Source organism: Malurus melanocephalus, unplaced genomic scaffold (assembly GCF_030028575.1).
Source record: "Malurus melanocephalus ecotype Western Australia unplaced genomic scaffold, MMel_1.1 scaffold_73, whole genome shotgun sequence".
Taxonomy (NCBI): Eukaryota; Metazoa; Chordata; class Aves; order Passeriformes; family Maluridae; genus Malurus; species Malurus melanocephalus.
The window spans coordinates 1,135,964-1,158,072 of NW_026623305.1; the positions used below are offsets into that span (position 1 = coordinate 1,135,964).

Consider the following 22,109-nt stretch of genomic DNA (forward strand, 5'->3'; position numbering starts at 1 on the left):
AGAAAGTGGGGACAGGGAAGGAGGAAGGAAGAAAACAGGGCAGGGCTTCAAACGGCCCATACTCAGTCTTCTTCCAGGTAATCTATGCCCAGCAAAAGTCAGATTTATATATCCACATGAATAATAACTTCTGCTAGCATAGCTTTCATAGTGATGGATTCTACAGCAGCTTGACATTAGGCTGTGATGAAGCTCAAYAACGTCCAGATTTAGACATAACCTAGCTCTTTCCATTAATTAAGTTTTCCTGGCGGGATAAAAGACATTGTAGAACATTCCATTAAAAATGAGATCTTTTTGTCTGTTGTAAGACACTGAYGGTAAAACAAAATGTCACCACGTTTGAAAGGAATGCCCACACTATTTTTCAGCTTTGCAGTCTCTCCAGYGCTAAGATTATGCAAAAACCTTCAGATTATCTTTATTAATCTCTTTTAGATTATATCCACCCAAATGAAATCTAAAAATATGAATAGTAAACCTAGGCTCACTATCTGCCAGTTACTAGTGGTTACCACCAGACAAGGCACTCCTATATTGAAGTTAACTTTGTTAAGGAAGATTTTAAAACATCACTTGAAAATATTCTCTCTAGCAAAAAAATTACTCACATCCTTCAGATTCAATGACTTCTAGCTGTGGGTTTTACTCTCAYTCCTGAGCATTGGTAACTGTGAGATGAAGCAGGAGCTGAATAACTCCCAGTTCCCAGAGCACACTGGGACATAACCAAATACCAGGGAGTGTGTCCCACTGATGAAGTAATAAAAAATGTGTTTGGAGTCTTGTTGCATAAACACCAGTGTAGCTGCTTACCACTACAACTGAAAGCTAAATCTAAATAAAATCTTATCACTAGTATCTGAGCACTATCCCAAACCTCTCCTCGGAGTCTGAGAGGAAAATTATGAGTGTGACCCAGATGAATCACATTCCCAGATGGACTTTTTCCTGGCTAGAAAGAAGGAAACTTTTTCCAGCTTATTAAGAAGTAACAGCCATCCCGGCTTGGAGGACTGATGAATTTAACAATTAGATCCAAGAGTCTCCCTTGGAGGTGCAGCTTATTGAACATACGAAAAAAGAAAAGACAGGCTTCATGCTTTCCATCTAACCCTGCCATGCAGGGTGAATGACAAAAAGATCCCACTAAGCCTGAGAGCTCAGGAGTGTAAGAAATACTCAGCTGGGTCAGACTGATGGTTCATCTACTCCAGAATTCATCTCCAACAAGGCAGAAAAGGTGCTATTTAGAGAGAACCAATAGCCCATGTCCTGTGCTCTACTCCCCTCACACTCTCCCCACTGACCATGAACTCTCCTAAACCTCTTTTGAACCTGCCTAYGTGGCCTGTTTTCAAAACATCCTCTGGCAGCCAGTTGCATAAATTCACTACCTGCTATGTAAACAAACACTTTCTTCTTTCATCTGTCTTAAACTGATTCCCAACCAGTTTCACCAAGTGCCCTGTAACTCTGGTACTACAGGGTTTCTGTCAACAASAGCTTGGCGTTCACCTTCCCACCATCTCATGATTTTGTAAACCTTGAACCTGCTGCCCCTCTCAGGCGCCCACCTTCTAAATCAAACCTTTTAAATGATGCAACTCCACATGAGGCAGTGATACCACCCCCCTGGACTGAGGGGTGCCCTCCTGGGTACCTTCCCTAAACCAAAGGCACCAACTCTACCTTCTTCAGATGTGGGCCCAAAAACCAGACCCCATGCCCAAAATGTGGTGAGCACACCAGTGTTTTAAATACCAACAAAAGGTATTGTATTCAGTACTTCTTCCTGATGATGCAAGAAGCACACACTGCCCATGTTTTTCTGGCTCTTTTTAGCTGCTGCTGCTCCACATTGCAGACAATAATCCTGGAAAACCATCAGTAACAACCACAAAGCCTCTTTTCCAAGTTGCAACTGTCAGTTCWCAGTTCAGCATCACACAAGCATGGTTTAGAGTATTTTTTTCCTAACTGGAAAACAATTCTATGGCCTTCTGGAATTCCTCTGTACTTACACAGCACCTAGCTACCCAAAAGTAACAGTACTAGCATTTTTCAGAACTGAAATTACTTGGGGACTGGTGCAAGATAACRAATCGAGCTGTTGGTTTGAGTGATRTCTAGAAGCCACAGGGAAGGCAAGTGAGATCAATCAAGACCACCAGAGCTAGTTTTATCATTGTGGGAAAATTACSAGATACGGGAGATTTATCAAACAGGACAGAAATTTGGTGCAAAATAACAAAACTGAAAAAAATCCCCAAACCCACGCATCACACCTCCATGGCTGATGATGGCAAACAAAACCTGCAATGGATTGTCCATAGAAATGTAGAGTCTCCACGGATGTAGCTACTTGAACACTACTATAAAGGAAATTAGATAYTGTAACACCAACTCAGTGGTACTCTAGAATGACAGACACACATCAGGCTTTCTAATGTCATTTTTCATCTGTCAGTTATCAATCCTCACTTTTACCTTACAAYGAAAAATGACTGTCAAGGAGAATCTTCGAAACTACTTTTTAAAGAGTTAATGTAAAATCCAAGTAACACTGGGGGACAAAAAATCTAATTGAAAATCATACTGAAGATTGAAGCAAGATTCTTCTGCTAAAGAAGTCTGCATTTRGGCAAGCTGAATCACCACAACACCAACAGAAATTATATGAAAACCCAAATTAGAGGGCTACAACAGCTTATCACACAAGAAAATTAACCAGCAAYTGTAAACAAAAGCCTTAAGAATGTTTCTGATTAATGTAAGATTTTATGTAAGAAATTTAGTATTAATGTAAGAAATTTAATGTAAGAAATTAAGTATTTTGGCTCAGCWGCATCCTGAGCACTGTTAAACCACCACAGAAATCACCATTTATCATGTGTGGAATTGCCAAGGGCCATCCCCTAAAAATGTACAGAAACTTTATGTAGTAAAGGCAGCAGATCTAAAGTTAAAAAAAAAAAAWVCTAGGAATTTCCATTTCTGGATATGATTGAAGTTTACTCTGTGAAAGAAAAGACAAAAAAATCAAACTCACAGTATATTTATTCAAACTCAAAAGTTAATTTAAACTAACTATCAAGGCTCCATTCCTCTTTTTTGTCAGTCAAAGGAATTGGAGAACTCTGTTCTCTTGAGCATCAAATCATTCTAGACAAAAAAAAACCCCCAAATTTTAAATATTAGTTTTATCAGATTCTGTTGTCTAGTCAGTAACTTCACAAGGGAAGCTAATTTTTGTAGCTATACCTAGTAGACCTGGGACTCTGTTTCAGTTTTGTGGGCACAGACCACTTCCTAACAAATACAAATATCAAATTAATTTTGTATTTTTCATCTGCAAAGATGATTGCTTATACATTGCAAATAACAATTAGCATATCATACTTACTGAAAAAATGCTGTAACTCACTGCCTCAAAAGGAACCCCATTAACTTCCAGATTCCAGAGAGCAAATTAATCCAATAGATCTGAAATCTACTTGCTCTGTCTTCCCCTAATACGTGTGCTGGGATTTTCTGAATGTTTGCTGAGAGTACCTGTTTTCAGAAACCCCTATGCTCTAAGAATTGGTTCTATTTGGGATCTGGTGATGGATAGGCACTGACTTTCTTTTCCTGAAATTCTGATTGCTAAGATACGAGTAGCAGCCCAGAGCAAGTACATCCTGGTACCAGTGAGGTGTTTTTTTCTGCACCTGAAAGCACTGTGCTTCTATGAAGGGTGCTGAAGCCTTGTCTTCTTCTGCCATTTGTCCTCTGCAGCAGCTTCCAGCACCTTAACTATTTTTCCCAGGATGAAAACATTAGAAGCAGAAAACCTACAAAAGAAGAAACCCTACTTTTGCTTCTCAAATGAAAAAATACCTTGTAAGCCTCTGTGCAGTCTCTTAAGAAGAAGTGGGTTTTGTTTTGTTTTCTTCCAAAAAGTAGTAACAAAACATACCCAGTAAATGGCATGGCAAAGTCACCCTAAACACAGAGAGGCTTTTGCCCCTGATTCACAATGACCACAGAAGCCCCTCCTGCATTACAAGACTACCCAGCCCAGAGCTGGGAGCACATAGACAGCTACACAAACTCTTCCCAGCCAGGCACGTTCTTCTTTGCTGAATAAACTACTGGAATATTCTCTACCCATCTGTCACCAAATACCTGGATGTCAAAAAACACTCCCGGAGAAAGAAAACAAAATACAAAAATGTTCCACTCTTAAATGCAAGGAAAAGCACTGAGTGATTTTGCTATCAGGAATCTCTTTCCAATGCTTTCTGGTCTGAGAGCTAAAGTGGGAGCTGCATTTTGAAACCTGTATATACAAGATTCTCTTAGTGAGTTGCCAGTATACATCCATCGGCTATGCTTGCATAGGCTAACTCAGGTATCTGGTTCTGTATCCTGMACATCCTAAGTTTAACTTAGTAAAGCACAAAAACACTACTATCACATTCACCTTGGYATCTATATCCAGTCCTCCCCTAAATAGCAATCTGTCCCACATAAATCAGGGTCAATAAATAATGTAATTTATTATCTGTTTGAAATAGGGCAAGGCTATGGGTCAAACATTAAATCWCTCCTCTTTCCAATTCCCTCTCTATTCATTAGATAGAGTATTTTGATTTCTCTAAGCTGCATTTGCCTTTAAAAAAAGGACTTTTTAAACTCCCTCTAAACCCCAGGAAACTTAACAGAAGGAAACTGAGGTACTGATCAATGAAATTAAGATACTGCCTTGAAGCTGCACTTACAACTTTGATACTTCTTGTTTCACACCTCTAACCTCTAACCTAATGTGGGAAAGAAACATTCACAGTCATACAAAAGGCTCTAAAAGGTTGCCCCAGCAGTATTTGAGCTGAACGCCATCTTCCTGACCATCCTCAGAGGTCACTTTTCAGCAGTCAGACTAATTTCAAATCACAGACCAAACATCAGAATAGAGTATTTATTTACCTTCAGCTGAGTAGTAGTGCTTACCTGCTTTCACTTATATAAGTGCTCTATTCTTTCTGACCAATTATTACTGAGGTTCCCTGGATTGGGACTTTCATCTAATAAGATACCGAGTTATTAAGGAAGATGAAGCACATGATGATGACAGGTTAGCACACCTACAATGATTATCTGTTATCTTACATCTTCTTTGAATTGGTCATGCTTGACTACAAGGTAATGGACACAGTAGAGAKGAGTAAACTTAAAACAGTTTCATTCAAGAATTTTCAGCAAAACAAAACTCCACCACTCTGTCCACTCCTAATCCTTTAGGAGTATCTCCTAGGTAAATGATAATGGTTTGACTGGTAGATTAATTCMTTTCTGAAATTCTATGCTAATTCTGCTCAACTTCTTCCCCGAGGCAAAGATATGCAGCAAACTTCCCCTGGAAAACTACCCTGTCTCTTCTGCATGGYAGAGCACAGCTGTGGAATAAAAGGGTGTGCTCTCTTTGAAGTCTCATTATTAGCACTTGTATCTGTTAAATATAGCTCTCCCTCCTGCACAGCTCGAGTGATCACACTGTGTGTTTCGAAGCCTCTTGCTTGTCTGTACCAGTTGTCTGGCTGGTGCTCTCTCTCATGTGCCCCAAAGGAGGAACCTCCCAAGCTATCTGGTTTCATCATCCCTGAAATCACAGAAGATTTCAATTTAGATTACTGTAGTCAAAAAATTAAAGAATTAGAAGCTGTTTCTCTCCTCTAAAGTGCTCCAGTTCCAAGCTATTTTACAGGGAGTGACCATGATGGCCTCACCTCTGCTGCACTGAGCAGTGGCTGCACGTCCAGCTCACCCCAAGTACACAGAACCTTTCACACAAGCTGCCTAAGAACTATGGGCAGGGAAGAAAACAGATCATCTGTCATCTGTTTTGGAGCAAAGTACCACTCGATGTTAGAAAAGATCAAGTTATTAAATAAAACAAGATGTGCCTTTAAAGATCACCTAAAAACCAATCAGCAAGTGAAAATGGCAAGACAGATTACGGGGCAATGAAAGCAAGTACACAGGACTCAGTGTTGAAACCAGAGGAAAGGAAGCTGGTGTACATATCAAATTCATAGTCACAATCTTAATGATCCAGGCTTGAAAATCATTCTGCTGCACCTCTGGACAAGTTTTGGCAGAAACAGCCACCAGGATGAAGGAAGGGGAGAAAGCTTAACAACTCAAGTTTTGTGAACAAGGTGAAGATYAGTGATTTGGGGTTTATGAAGACTTTGAATCTCAGCATGTTACACATGCAGCCTGGGCCCCTAGGGTTGTGATAACCAGTGATAATGATTACTGGCATTGTTGCACTGAGACAGCATACACGAGCCCCAGTCACAGCTCAAGGCCTCACTTTCCTGGCTGCTGCACACACGGGAAAATGATGGTCTCTGCCCCAGCAAAGCTRCAGGGAAAGAAGAGATCAGTAGATATATCAGGGCACAGGGAAATAATACCAGTGCTTCTCAACATCTTGTGAGACTCATGTACAACTCACCAAAGGCCACAGACAGGCTATTTCCCATTAATTAATGAACATATGGTTGCAATTGCACAACTATTCAACATCCTTCCTACACCCACATCTGAGAACTTCCATCCAAAGAATGCTTACCTTTAGCAGACTAGTGCAGGACACACAACAATAAAAGAGAGACTGTTTGGAGTTGTGCTTGGGGGTTTTCATTCCTGTTCTTCATCTAAAGCTTTAGGAATAYATCTTCACTATTATGATGCATTGGATTATTATTTGGATGGTCAGAAGATGAGCCACAGGTTATAATGGTGTGGCTTCTATCAATTCCTTCATGGCCAGAGGCCTCAAGTTACAAGTTCTTTACTTCCAAACTCAGCCCACTGAGCCCACAGCAAAGGTCACCCATCAGGTATTCCACACATGAATATTTAGGTTTCTTCTTTTTAAGTAAAAATTTCATTAACTAATTTTGGTCTTTGGGTTCGGCTTTTAACTTGGCATTTCATAAAAAGACCCAGAAAGTTTTTCTTTGAAGTTCATTATTTCCCCCAGCCTCTATCTTTCTAGTCCTAAAATATGAGGAAAAAAACTTTATTTCTCCTTCTTTGAAAGAAWGCCTTCAGCTTTAATCATTTCATCCTTGTTGCAAATTAAGCCCACATCTGTTCCTAATCCTCAAATAAACAGTAAAATTGTAAAAATTTCAAATCAAAATGCTTGCAGATCTGAGGAACAAGACCTAGAATCTACTTTGTGGCACAAASTGCATCCCTTCTAGCATTTAACAGCTCACTCAGTAAATTACTCATCYATGCCCTGCACATCTAAGACATATGCTGGGTAAAATAAACTACCAACTCACCTGCAGTTGGYACTGACAGGCTTACAGGGTAAGCCTCAATCAGTCTGTTTTTCCCCCTGCCTAACTGCTACAGAGAGTTCACAGCGACACATTTCCCAAGGAGCAAGAGCTGTATGGTTTCATAAACACAGAGAGAGTAGACAGAAAGCCTTTCAGGAAAGCTATTCAAGAGTAAACAAACCAAAACAACAACAAATCCCTCACCTCTACATAATTCAGCACAATCACTCCCATTTCTATGAAGTACTGGAACTCCAGTTTTAAAAAAMCCAGAAAACTCTCCATAGATGAAGGACAGGAAAATTGCAGTAATTAACACTCCTAAGTAGAAATTCAGGTTTCTAACCAGAATTCTAACCAGTTCAGTGCCAGCTTGGTATCCCTGACTTACCAGGTATGAGACAACACCATGTAAGGAGATGCAGCCTTCTGGAACAGGGGCTGAAAGCCAAACAAGAAGCMCAGTAGCTTCTAAAAAACGCATTARACTAACCATAGAGGATGAGATTTGGCTGCTTAACATCAAATAGGTTTATACAAAAACAAAACAAAAGAACCTTTGTGCACAAGGCTCACTTCCAGCCATTAGACTTAGAAAGTTTTTATGATCCTAATGCAGGAAAAAAACAAGCCMCTCTGCTTCACACCATCATTACTGTCCTGGCCAATGAAATTAGTGCTCTGGAAAATGAATGAAAATGTTGCAATGAGATGATGATCACTGTTTCATGTCTACTTGAAGGCTGTACAAACTTGTCTAGCTGTTGCCTTAAGTGTTCCCACTGACTTTACACTGCCCAACCACACACAGCATCTCCTCCTTTGCTCAGGCACCAGGATCTGTAGCAATATGAAATGAATCTGAACACTGATTTCTGCCCTACCTAAGCCAGGTTACTTTCGGCCTGGATTAGATCCTGGGGGTTAGTTTCCTGGCTCAGCTGCAGAAATGCGTGCACTCAGGCAAAGTGAGTACAAAATGACAGTCTAAAAAGTAGCAGTGAAAGAGGGTGTCCAAACATGCCCAAAGCTTCCCTCGTGCAGCTACTCGTGTACAAGTCCCATTCACGCTCTGAACTGACAGAGCACAAACTCTCCCTTGTCCAGAGGTGTTCAGAGTCACGACTGTAACCACACCTGCCCCAATAACCCCTTCTTACTCCTAGGAGGAGAAGGCCCAAATCAGACAGCAACTTCAGCTCAGCAACCTGATTGCACACAGGAATGAACTGTCATTCACTGCAACCAAAGCCATAAGGGACTCACAGCAAGAGGGGGGGGAAATGTGCTTTAGTCAAATGGAACTTGAGCTGATGACTGAACCTTGAATAGCTGTGCATACCTGTGGTCCACATGAGCAAACAAAGTCACTGAACTTACCCTGGTTAAAATTATACCCAGTGGTAAAAAAAAAAACCAAAACCAAACCCCAAAACAATCCTGATCTGCTATGAAATGTCTCTGTGTCTTCCCCARGGTCTAAACGAATCTTTCACTCTATGCCATTGCTTTCATATGCCCAGATGAACCACTACTATGCATGGTATTGAAACACTTGTATTAAAATACTAACTTTGTTAGTTCACACTTTGTGTTTCTCTGTGCAAGTTTGTATGTAGGCCAGCCTTTAATAYTTTTTTCATGCTTAATCAAAGCCTTGTGTGTGAGGACACTGTCACACAATAACTTGGTACTATTTAGCCAAATCAGAACATCCTATGTTCAGCAAACAGAAGTATATGAAACAGATTTTACAGATTTATGACATACACGTCAGAAATATTTCACAAGTGATTTTCATTTCATATTTTTGATTATCCTTTTTCTCTGGAAAACAATGCTCTTGACCAAATTGGCTTCAATAGCCCAAAGTACACAATGCACTCTAATGCATACATACATTTCCGCAGGAAAGAAAGAATTAGAATGACTAAGAGTTGAACAGCATTCACTATCAGCTTTTACATACTGATAAAGAACCCTTGGAAAAGAGCATTTCCGAACACACAGCAGCACTACAGCACTGCAARCCCTACCCTGCCCCCTCTACTCTGAGGCAACTTCACTCCAGTGAAGTCAATGGATGTTCTGTTACCAGTTGTTAAATGATAAAATACCTCCCCAACAGGCACTGTTCTCTTCCATGATTTTTTTTAAACGCCCAAGACACACCTTAGTATTTGAAAAGAGGGGAAAGAATTAAAGTTCTCTCACTTCCTCACTTAGAAAATACTCACTGCTTGGATTAGCCACTAAATTAACTTCAGCTGTAGAGAAAATGACTCATTAAACAGAACAATCAAGAATTTCACTGAAGAGAAAGGGAGGAGGTAAGGAGGAACTTTAACCTTCCTCCTCTCCTGCCAAATAAATGACACAGTAGTTTGAAAAAATAAGCAGAATGCAGTAACACTTCTTAGTAAATCTGGCTTAAAACAGAAAGCTACAGAAAACTGAAGCAAAAGAAAAAACCAAAGCCAAGCTACAGATGACTGTAGTAGCTCTTGGAGCATTTTAATGCTCCAACTGTACCCAAATATATCTGGAAACATTGCACAGAGTAGCAGAAAGGCAGAGCTGTCTTTAAGAAGTTACTTCCTAAAGTAGATTATAATGTCAGAAGTTCAACCAATAGTTAAAAGAAAGTTTTGTTTTTACAATCACGCATCTGCCAGACAAGACATCCAGTTTTGTAATACACCACTGGAGACAAAAATGCAAGAGATTTTTTAGTAAAAGAACAAAAATTTTCTTCCACAGACTAATATGAATTGCTGTGAGACCAGAAGGAAATGTTTTAGGGAAACTGATGTTTCCTTCTATCACAGTCAGTTACTCACTGACTATCGGAGTCAGTTACTTATTCATTCSTCCTATAATCACTCAATTTGACTAAGAATTGGGGGCTTGAAGGTGGGAATTGGGGGCTTGAAGCCTTTCTCATATGACATCTCCAGTAACTGTACCAGAAGGTCTGGAAGACGGCTGTCTGAAGCCATTACACGTATTTTTCATTTTCACCTGAAAATATTTTCCACAAATACATGATCTTATCTAAATGAGAAATGTTAATTTGTYAGTGTGGATTTGGGGTTTGGCAGAAAAGTTTGTTTGAGAAGACAACTAACACAGACAGCTAAACTAGCATGAACACTTAAGCAGCAAGTGCAGGTTTGCCAGTGAAGGATGTCTTTTCTCAGGCACAGACTACTCTTTTTTCACCTGAACCAAAACAAGCCACAGTTGAGAAGTGGGTTTTTTTTCTAACAACATAAATACACTTATACTGCACTCCCACTTCAAAGTAGCACCTCCAGGGTGAGTGAAGAAGCAAATCTTCAACAAACCCTCAGATTCTAACCCAGCACACCTGCGAAGGCTCCCTGGGCTGGGGGACTGGTGCTGCAGCTGCTCAGGATCWCACCTCACTGAAGGCATAGTTTCACTATAGTTCAGGCAATCTCAGACACAGCTTTAGCAGCTGCCAAAGGAGAACCCAGGCAGAAGCAGCTGTAGTGTAGGCCAAGACAACTGTGGCAATTTCAAGGGCAGTGTAAGKCACTAATCACATAAGGTGTTCTACTTGAAGATCTGCTGCCTGAATGAATATAGCAGATGAGGTTTCACAGTTGGTTTTAASCAAACTAGGAACTAGCTGCTGTCTGGATTCCCTCCTAAAAACATTTCTGAATGCTCCCCAGGTGATGCCAAAAACAACTCTCCAGAAGAATGGACATGGTCAAAGAGACAGAAAAAACAGGGTGGCCTTCTATAACTTTAAGCTGATGGTAAACTTGTGCCCCACATTCTGTTTCTGAAGTGCAGTGATTGCCCATATTTATGGCAGCTCTCCCTGGCCTTAATTCTGTCATGTACCTACATGCACTGAGCCTAAAGAATCAGAACAGAGAAAGTCGCCACAACGGTAGAAGTTCCAAGTATAACCAAAGAATATGCAGATAAAGCCATGGAAACAGATTCCAGGCAGTGATTTGTATCACTCTTGACTTCATTACACCAAAACAAAACCTTTCAAAAATTTACAGTGAAGAATAGAAAATTCATAGGAAGAAGCTACTACAAGAGTGCATCAGTTAAAAACACAAACAGGTTGCAAACCCTACAAATAACAGGAGTCCTGTAATGCAAAAACTAYCATTACGCATTCTGTAGTTCTCTTTTTCCTCTGCATAACGCAATCCTGCTAATAGACGTTTGCTTTTACCTGTTCCTTCAACCCAAATACAAATGCTAAAATGTGACCCAAATCCATGATTAACATCACAGGAGTTAGATGATAAAGGAATAAAAGCTGATGAGCTACTCTAAGAAACACAGAAGTAAACAAGCTTGAATCAAGACAGATCAAACATCTCACCAATCTTCAGAAGAATTTTGGACAAGATGAAATAACCAAGGTAGAAGATAAATTAGAGATTGAATTACAGATCATCTTGTATCCCTTTAGAGCTAACTCATTACTATAGCTAATTAAAATTAATGGGGATTCCTTATTAATTCAAACAGAACACTGTAGTAACAGCTTCCAGAAAAAGAAAGGGAAAGTGTAAAGGGGCACATTCTAACCTGAGGCATGCTGCCCTAGTCCCACCAATCTCAAGTAGGTACGGTAATTTCTATCAGTTGGAGATTCTTCCCACTCCCCATCAAGGTGAAAAATAATTCATAGTCCATTCATGCAGAAGGATCATTCAAACTTTCCTCCAAAATATGGCTACACAAAACTTAGGAACACGTTACGTTAGAGATACTTTTCTCTCTAACAATTCTTGGCACATCAACASTTTCCACTGCTGCAATCCCACAATGTTATCAGCACAAGGCTTCATTYATACCTATGTTTAAAATTTTATAACAGCCTATCAAGCTAAGAGATTATGAATCATTCAAGCCATTAAAGCCCAATTACATCAGCTGAAATCTGAGCTTTCCAGCATGATTCCAATTTCTCTTTTTGCTCACTCAGCCCCTGTACCCCTTCCTACACAACTTTCCCTTCTCTAACCTTGTGAAACTTCTCTTACAAGAAGATCCAGGAGCTGGCCAATTTATACAGCCTGCCTATCGCTCTTATCCTTCAATACATTTAACCACCACTTTTCTGTACTTGTGGYTTTGCCCTCTCCTCTCCCCCACCCAACTTCCTATCATTTCATGTATTGTCTGCTCCTTCTCCTCTGGATCAGTTGACATCCTGTATCCAGGTCTTTTCTGTGCCTACATTTCTGCATGATTATATCAGCTCAAATACATTTAATTACCATGTACATACTGACACTTAGCTTCACGGTGGATTAATTCAAATTAAAGTGATTAAAATAATCAAATTTAGATTAGCAAATGAGGAAACTTTTTTTWATGTTCTTAATGGTCATTCTCAAACACCAATAACCACTAAGTCATGATGATCTGCAATATAACCTTTTAATTTAGCATTTAATATAGTCCCTAGTTAGACAATACTATTAAAATATATTTATGCAGATTCTTGACGTGAAATTAATGACCAACACAGGTCACTATTAAGTAGCTGGTTAAATTTTGTATCACGACTTTGCAAGCTCTGTTTGAATGAAAAGTAGGATGAAAACTAACAAAATCCCTGAACACATAAGGAAGTTACTTAACAAAATAAATGTTGCATTTAAAGACTTTTTTTTTAAGCCCCATCTCTATCAAGYGTAATTGAGTGAACTTGGCTACTATGAAATTCAAAATTTCTGATTTTGGTTTTTTATTTACTACAAATCTTCAGAAAGGAAAACTGTTTTTTTCTATCTTTTCCATTGATCTGATTCAGTTTTGAATAAACATTAGGCTACTCACACTAAAATGAAAATAAATTTCTCTGGGTACCAAKTGAAGCAGCTGCTGTTCTCAAAAATGAGGTTTTGGTACTTTGAACCCCACTCATGTTCACTAGAGCAATGGGTTTATTTCCTCTGAACATTTGGTTATGCTGATTGAAAGTTCTGTCTTAATTTAGGYAGTATTAATATATTACAGCATATTTAGTCCAGAGACTGTATTTTTGAGAAAGCAAGACAAAAATTATTTCAACATGAACCACCTCACTTTCTCAACCTCAGCTTGCCTTCTCCAGAGATGTACTACCACCACCTCAGGGTCAAAACAGAATTTAAAAGTAATGTAAATATTTGCTCTCTTCCTGGGAAAGCACTACATAGGGACRAGGGAAAAAGAGGGGATGTGCATATGGGGAATTGCATCAGTATAATTAGAGAGTTTTAGCAAGATGGTAAAGGTCTGTGTAGGGAATCCTTTTGCTCTAAAGGGTATTTCCTAATTAAAAATATGCACCCCATTTTCCAGAGCCTTCCTACTGAAGAAACATCTCACCACTGCTGCCCAATTAGATCAAATTGGGTGGCTGGCTCTTTTTRTTGTGTGCATGATAATACAAAGACTCTCCAAGTTCCTTCCTGCTCAACAAAGGCTTGTGTGAAACAGGCTTTGAAGACACAATAACATTCCTCTTGCGAGTTTCAAGCCCGGAGGCTAAAAGCACCAAGTAACTATTCATTCTTCCATCTTGGGACACATTCCTAACCTAGTTCAAAGGCCTGAAAAAACATGCCCTAGCTACATGCCTGCACACCTTCAGAAGGGCTTTTCCCTTCTATCAGAGCTTGCTAGAGAAAGAGGTTTCAGACAGAAAAGAATGAAATACATTTGAGAGTTTTGTTTCACTTTTGAGAACTCTTAAATTGTTTAAAGGATTTAAAGTTTATCTTGCATATGAATTGATCAGCTATGTTAATCCATTGAAGGTTCCTTGCTCTAGCAATTTTCAAGGTATTTCAGCAAAGTGCCCAAGCATCACTTACTTGGGCACCAGCAGTCCCCTGCAGCACATGCAGAAGGCTTCTGAGACCCAAGTTCATCTCTGAAATCTAAATGACTCCCCTGTCACTTGTTTCCTGCTTTCTAGGGGTTAAAATTCTCTCTTCTAACACAGCAATCTTCTCTCCAGAATGAGGGCCAGAATGCTGAAGATTAATTTAAAAGAGGCTCTTTTACTCTCTCAGTCAAGACACACAACTCTGGGCACAGCATTTACATGATTACTGGTGATGTACAGACATGCAGTATCTTGTGAGGAGGATGATGGGAGGGTTTGTTTTGGTTTGGTTTTAATTTTACAGCTCAGTGAAGTAAGGGCAGAAGGAACCCATACAATCAGACTGGCTTAGTCTCCTCCACTCCAGCTTCAAGTTCTTTATTCCTTCAGGGAACTGCCACTGAAGGAAAGCTCCTGTGCACAGACTAGTTAAGTATTTTACYGACTGGAAAATCCAGCTTAGGGAGTTCCTACCCCATAGTTATGTCTTAACAAATATGTGCACACCACTGAAAGCCAGACCGCTGAAACTACAYAGGAACCAAGGCTGCTAGGTAATTCACATTTTTTTCTATTCACATAGATTCTGTATTTCAAAGAAAGAATGAGCAATCCTTAGGTGCCCTAGTGGGTTAAAAACATCCAACCTACACAGGCTGGAGGGGGTGGGCTGAGGCAGAAGAAGAAACACAGTCAATTAAAGCTGTAGATATTCCCAGACTCTACCTTCCACCTTTATAKAACACATATCATCGAAGAGTTCAAATGTGCAAGTACACTTCAACAGCTCTACTAGCTGTAAAGTGTACAACGCCCTCCTGAAGCRTATCTTTTTTGAAAATTTAACAGGTAATTTCTTCCACATTCACAGCTTCCAAAAAAAATAGAATTTTACAACAGCTGACAAAATGTACACACGTAGATCTTCTGCGATACACCATGGAACAGTACATTTCACCTTCCAGCTCAGGTGGATGACACCAGATCTTATAACTAGACTCCCAAATTATTACAAGCACTTGAACACACAAATTTTCACTGTCTCATTTACCTGATCAAAAATTACTCTGATGAAAATACACTTCACAATTACCCAAGGTTAAATCTCTAATAATAGTCTTCAGAGAACAYGACCTAGATATGTCAAATATGATCAGAGAGACATATATCAAGACATCTTTTAGTTAGTTAAGAGTGCCAGGCTTATTTAAATCTCCTTTATCTGTTCGCACCTTGGCTTTTGTTAAATTTCCCATGATTTCTGTAAGCAGAGAGTAAAGCTGTTAAACTTGTGAWTTTTTTTTTTAAAGTTACCAACATCTCTCTGTAACCATCTCTATTTCATAGTAGTAGTCAAAATAATAATCATCACAATCRCCACTCATCGAAGACCCAGAATCACATAAAAATAGAATCATGCTATTCACTTGTATGAATAGGCACTCTTAACACATCAGAAGACATACAGATGACCAAAASCCAGCTTTTAGCATTCTGACAAKTTGGGAATTCRGACATATTTGTTAGTATTAAMATATTTATGTTCCARCTTACCACAAAATGTAACATGCCAYAGTAGCATTGTCATTTGAAWTTTTCTTTTACATATTTTCTTTAAATTAGAAAAGAGAATGTACATTTACTAATCTATAAGACAAATTATTAAACTAATGAACCACATTTTAAATCACCTTTGTAACTGTCCAAGTAGCAAAGAAAAAAATGCTGCAGTTAAAAAAAAACCTGTGTGAATGTAGTAGTCCTTTTATTGTATGCATTTTATAAAATCAAAGTGTTTTAATGTTAAAATTCACTCATTCTAATTTATCTTGTACTTAATTCTGATTTCCGCCTGTGGTTTACTGCTGTGGTTGTGACAGGGATATTACAAGACAAAGAATTCAGGAAAGAAGAGTTGGAGGTAAATTCTGCTTGCCTTACTAAGCAAATCATCCTGTTAAGGTCAGAATATCCAAATACTAGAAAAAAAAAATCCAATAACAAGTAAGGACCCCATGTGCTTCCTAAGCAGACTGTCCATCCCCGCAATAAAGATYAAAAGAAAAATACAGAAGTAAAAACTCCTTCAGAAAACTGCAGCACCTCCAGAATAAATTCTTYGTATAGCCCAAGCTCTCCACATTTCTCAAACTTTCAAATATACTGTYCCAGTTCCCCTGAGATCACAAACACCTTCCAATTCTCTCTATCTACATCATCATGCCATARTTTCTGTGCCCCCCGGGTAATTTCTGTCTCACTTCCATGTATTTTCCCATACCAGTTTTTACAAGTGCTTCCCAGCTGTATCTCAAGTTCCCCATTTTTTTGTGTCAGTAACCCCCAGTCTCTCTTCTGGTCATAGCACAGGTCCCATGAACAGCTTTCTCCTCCTTTTTTATCTCTCATCTCTTAATACTGAATTTCCTAACTCTGTCAATCAAACAAAATAATTAGTTTTCATTGAAACTTGGCCCAGAGGTTAAACCTGAAATCAAATTAGTTTTGGAAAATAATATCTACTTCTCTTCCATGTCACCAAAATTATTTTTAAMGCTTATGTGACTTTATTCACATAATAATCAGTACTGAACAGATCCACTTTCAGAGCTTCAATAAAGAAAAAAACATCCCACTTTCTTCATAAACAATTATACATTTAGTTTTTCAGAAGAACATTCAAGTACATTTACTTTCAGTACTTGCACTCATATTTATAAAGTAACAAGAATAGTACAGTCCTAATGAATATAAAAATTTTAGCTACTACAAAGTAATCCTGAAACAATGCACATACTAAACATATTGGTTAAGTAACATTCCCACTGCACAGCTGCTAGTTCCATTTTATTTAAGAGCTGTAATTCTCTATTTACAAGTGTTATCTAAGGAAATTTATGATCTCCCTACAGTCGCTATTAAAATTCAGTGTTATCCTCACCCTGCAATGTCCTGTTTCATTTTCAAATGGAAACCACATTCAAAAACCAGTTTAAACATTAACTAAATGTGAAAACCACGTGCTAAAGAAGTCCAAGGAGTACCTCATAATCACATGAATTTGTTTATAAATCATTCCTTTTCAATTTTTAAGCTAGGAAAACAAAAGAGAAGCACCCAAACCTATTAATTATAAGCTTGTGGTCTTGTTAAACAGGAGAACTGCAAATAGGCAAGTATGTGGAGACACAGGCTCAATTTTGGCAAATAATTAGGTATGGGGAAATACTGGTGTGTGCATRCAGCAAGAAATGCACTGTTTTGTCTACAGTAATACCCACAAAGCATGGAACATTTTCATAACATGCTGGTATTTACCTTGGTGCTGACCCAAAACTACAGATACTTCTGTTCTTTAGTTCTAGAAACAACCTGCCMCTAGAAAATGAATTTAATTGTTTTGGCACCCTTGCGGGTCCCTTTTCAACTTACGATATCCTAGGATTTTATGATTTGCTGTGTTTCTGTTGTTCCACCTTATGTTTCTAACTTGAGTAAAAGAACACAACCATTGAAAACTAAAAAAGAAATAAATTCAAAAAGCAAGCAGTGCCCCAACAAAAAAAAAAACAAAAACAGGTATACAGTACAAGTACAACATGAGTAATTGTCTTGTTTACCATTTTGTGTATTTTCATGAGAACCACACAAAAGTTTAGGTCTACCTCAGAAAAGTTTTGCTTTAACTAGATACAGGCAAAAGGTCTAACAACCCTATAGATGCCGTTGTGCTGCATYCCCATTGTACTACTGTTCTCCATTTTCTTACATCACCAAAAAACCCCAAACCACCCATGCAGTGGGTGAAAAAGTCACCATCAAAGCTCGAGTGAGCCAAGCTACCACTTGCTTACACTACACATATTCCATTCGGTATTATAAGCACTTACATTCAAGAGTTCTCAGAGTCATCAACAAAATGGAAATGAAGCTTTGAAGCTTTGAAGATCAAAGCAAGATACCTGGATTCATTCTATTACCCTACTTCAGCATTTCCTGTTTCTCCAGAGCCAGCATCTWATGGTTTCCTTTTCAGAATATTTTTTGACTATATACTCAGAACACAAACTATCAGCAGTTCATCTTCAAAACCCCTGCTCATTTGAGGAGCCTTCTCACAGGAACTCCAAAAGCAAGATTCACAGCATATCCACAACATCTGCTCACCCGTTGTCTTGGGTTTGTATGCAGGGTTTTGGTAGTGTGGGCTAAAGGGATGGTTCCTCTGAGAAGCTGTTAAAAGCTTCCCTGAAGTGTGACAGAGCCAGTGMCAGCCAGCTCCAAGATGAACCTGCTGCTGGCTAAGGCCAAGCCCATCACTGACAGTGGCAGCAGCACCTCGGGCATGATGTATTTAGGAACAGGGACAAAACCTGCACAACTGCAGCCRAAGAGAGGAGTGAGGACATCTGAGACCACCATGGATATAGGAAACCACTCTGTAGAGGAAGGAGCAGAAGAGACAACATACAATGAATTGGCCAAAATCCCCATTCATCCCCTGTGCTGGGGACGAGGCAGAGAAATAGGGAGTAAAGCTAAGCCCAGGAAGAATGGAGGGATGGAGGAAAAGTGGTTTAAGATCAGATTTTATTTCTTATTACCCTACTCTGATTTGATTTGCAATTAATTAAACTAATTTGCCCAAGCTTGTTTTGACCATGACAGTAACTGATGAGTGATCTCTTCCTGCTCTTATCTCGATTCATTAACCTTCTGTTATATTTTTTACTCCACTGTCTAACTGAGGAGGAGAGTGACAGAGTGGCTCTGGTGGGCATCAGGCATCTAGCCAGAGCTAGCCCAGCACAACTGTGCATGCAAAACTAACCAGGAGGAAAACATCTTAGAGCTACAMTGCTCTCTCCCCTCAATTTTTCCATGTCATGGGCTGGTGTTTCCCAGCACAACTTGGCAACTGCAGCAACRTGGCCTTCCAGCTACAGCATAAAGGTCCACTCATCAGAGGATCCAAGCAYCAAAGAGTCACCAGCTAGATTAGACACACACAACAATACTGAGCTCTCTATAGCAGAAGCAAGAGTTTGAGCAGGACAGCACACAGAATTGCATAGAAACTACTGCACTTGTAACAGGAAAAAAGGGGAGTGTAGGGCAGGGCCAACTGTTTGGAAACAGCCAAGGATATATTTCAGTCAGTATCTTTAATGTTAGGAGAAATAATTACACTTAAAAGAGCTTAAAAATACTTCAGAATCTAATGCCTGAACAACTTGGAGGCAGCTGGCAGGGAAGGACAGGGGAGGAGGGAAAAGKACAGGAGTTAGCTAGTTCGCAGCAGAGCAGCAACAACCATTTTACCCATTTGGAGTCATTGTGTCAAAAACTGCAACAACACAAAATTCCAGAATTGATAAAACAAGTGTTATCCAGTTTTGGCCTTTGAGATGAGGTGGAAAACTGCTCTATGAAGAAAAAAAACAAACATGTGCACTCCCTTGGCCACTTCTGAGATTAAAAGGGTAAATAATAACCCATGAAAGAGATGGACAGTAAAGAGTCGTTAGTGCAGCCTTCCCCAGCCCTTGTTCTGATACTGCAGCTGCACCTTTCCCTTCCCACCTCCAGATGTCTTCTCCTCTCCAATGTACCTGCAAACACACACAAGTAACTTTTCCTTCATCTTTCACTTGCTCAGACACCAAAAGGAGAAACCACAACTGCAACCTCCCCATTCTCAGCTGCAGCCTGAACAGCCTCAGCTGCCAGAAGGACAACAGAGGAAGCTGGTCAAGGAGGCACAGCCTGTTCTGTTGCTCACTGGGAAATCCTACTGCATGTGCAGTTTTCAGGTGAACTGTTTGGCTGTAGGTGCTCAACAACCTTTTCAGGCATGTGCAAGCAGTCCTGTAAATCACTCAGCTCCAGGCAGGTTTTCTTAGGAATGGTAATGTTCTAAGGTACAGCATCCATGGGCCAATTCTCCTACMAAATCCAAGTTTTAGCTCCAAAGCAAAAAAGGTACAAGCACGTGTCAAAAAACAGCTGTAAAAATAGTTTAGTATGAACGAAACATTGCTAGTTGAACTCAATTTTGTAAGGAAGATCTCAGGTGATGGCAAGAAATCTAGCCTGGAAAATAAGAGTCCCAAGAGTTGAGAAAGCTACAYGCAACCAACAGAACTCTATATGGGAAGGGAGATGGAACAGCCATGGTTCAAACTCCCCATAAAATCACAGCTGGATTCTTCCCTTGCCTCCCAGAAGAAGCTGTGCTTCCTCAAGTCAATCCTAATTTTGGGAAATAAGAACCAACTTCAAACAGCAATTGCTCTATTACACACTACTTTCCACAATGCTGCCCTTAAAAACATCTGCACAGTACTTTTCAGCCAGTTCTTATGTCAGGTCTTTCACATCCTAATCTTTCACTGAAGAGAACAATCACACCACAGAGATCATTGCCACAACTTTTATGTTAAAGATGACACATGCTTCAATTAAACAAGCTGTCCACAGCAAAAGGAAAGCAGGGCATTTGCAAAAAAAACCTGTGTAAGCGACACTGCTCCCCACCAGACCTGCRTTCTCATACCCTTCCAACATTCGTGTTTACCCATACACTGACCAAGGATCTTCTCTCACACTAACTCCCCAATCTCAGCACCACAAAGGTGGTGAGAACAGTGATGCTTACAGCAAAATGACTTAACTGCACAACATGTTGCATCCTCTGGCAAAAATCCCTTCCTGAAGAATTCACAACACCAGCGCTGTCCTAAGCAGATATGGATTCCCAGGTTAATAAGAACTATCTGCAAAAATGGGGCCCTTGCAAGCACATGCCAGAACTGAGAAAAGGTGTGGCTGTGTAAATTTGTGTACATTTGGTCACAAATAACGTATGGTGATAGCAGTCCTGTCATAGCCACAAAAATTACCATTTCCTACCAGTTACCACTTGAACCAGACCAGCAATATTTGCACTGATCTTAAGTCACACCTCGACCTTTCAAATTAACCTGGTATTCACAGGTTACAGGAGACTAACAATACTGGTTTGCTCTAATGGTCAACAGCAGCAAGTACCAAGGAGCAAATGTGAAGAGACTGTTCTGCTTTTGTTCAGATTATAAGGATGCAAAACGTTTAAAAATAAAAAACCATATGATCCCAGGCATACACAAACACCAGYCCTCAGTGTTCCAACAGGCAACACAAATACTAAGGTTATTAGATTTATGATGCAAACAGAGATTCACTCCCTAGTGAAGTAATGCTTAAACTACTGTGCTGCTGCTCAGGTGTGTAGGAAACAGCTAAAATCGAGTGACAAAATTTACTAGATATCTGCCAGTACTTGCCTGCACCAAAGCAAAACAACTCTTTACCTTTCATGAAAGACTTACGCAGGGGCGTTGTACTTTGTGAGCTCTAAACAAGATACCTTGTTATGTGCTGAACGAAGTTCCCACTCAACAGAAACATCACACTGCTTCCAACAAGGCTCCTACTCATCTTACATGTCTGTAATCAACATGCAACAGCCTGGCAGAAATTCTTCCCGAATTAAAAATTAAAAGCTTCAGGAAGAAACATTAAAAGCTTCAGGAAGAACACATCAGTCAATGCCAAAACCACACTTCATAGGGCTCATTTCTTGTGCTGTTTGTAACACTGTGGTGAGTATAGGACAGCCACACAGTACCAACTGGAATGTAAGTGATAGATACAATGCTAAAAGCCTTTGAAGTCTGTTTTCAAACTCAAAACACCTTGCAACAAAACTGAATTAACACTGGCCACAGCCCCATGAGGTAAATGCCGTTAGCCGCGCACGTGTTGGCACGGTTCACTGCTCTACCCTTGGCCACAAATGTGATTATTACTGACCAAACCCGGGTTACACTGGGAGTTTC

At 39.6% G+C, this 22,109-nt stretch overlaps 1 protein-coding gene across 1 annotated transcript in view; it reads right to left on the bottom strand.

Annotated features, from left to right (window-relative positions):
- The window catches only part of IRS1 (insulin receptor substrate 1), a 46,093-nt gene that overhangs the window by 18,930 nt on the left and 5,054 nt on the right, over positions 1-22,109 (bottom strand). The window lies entirely within an intron of this gene.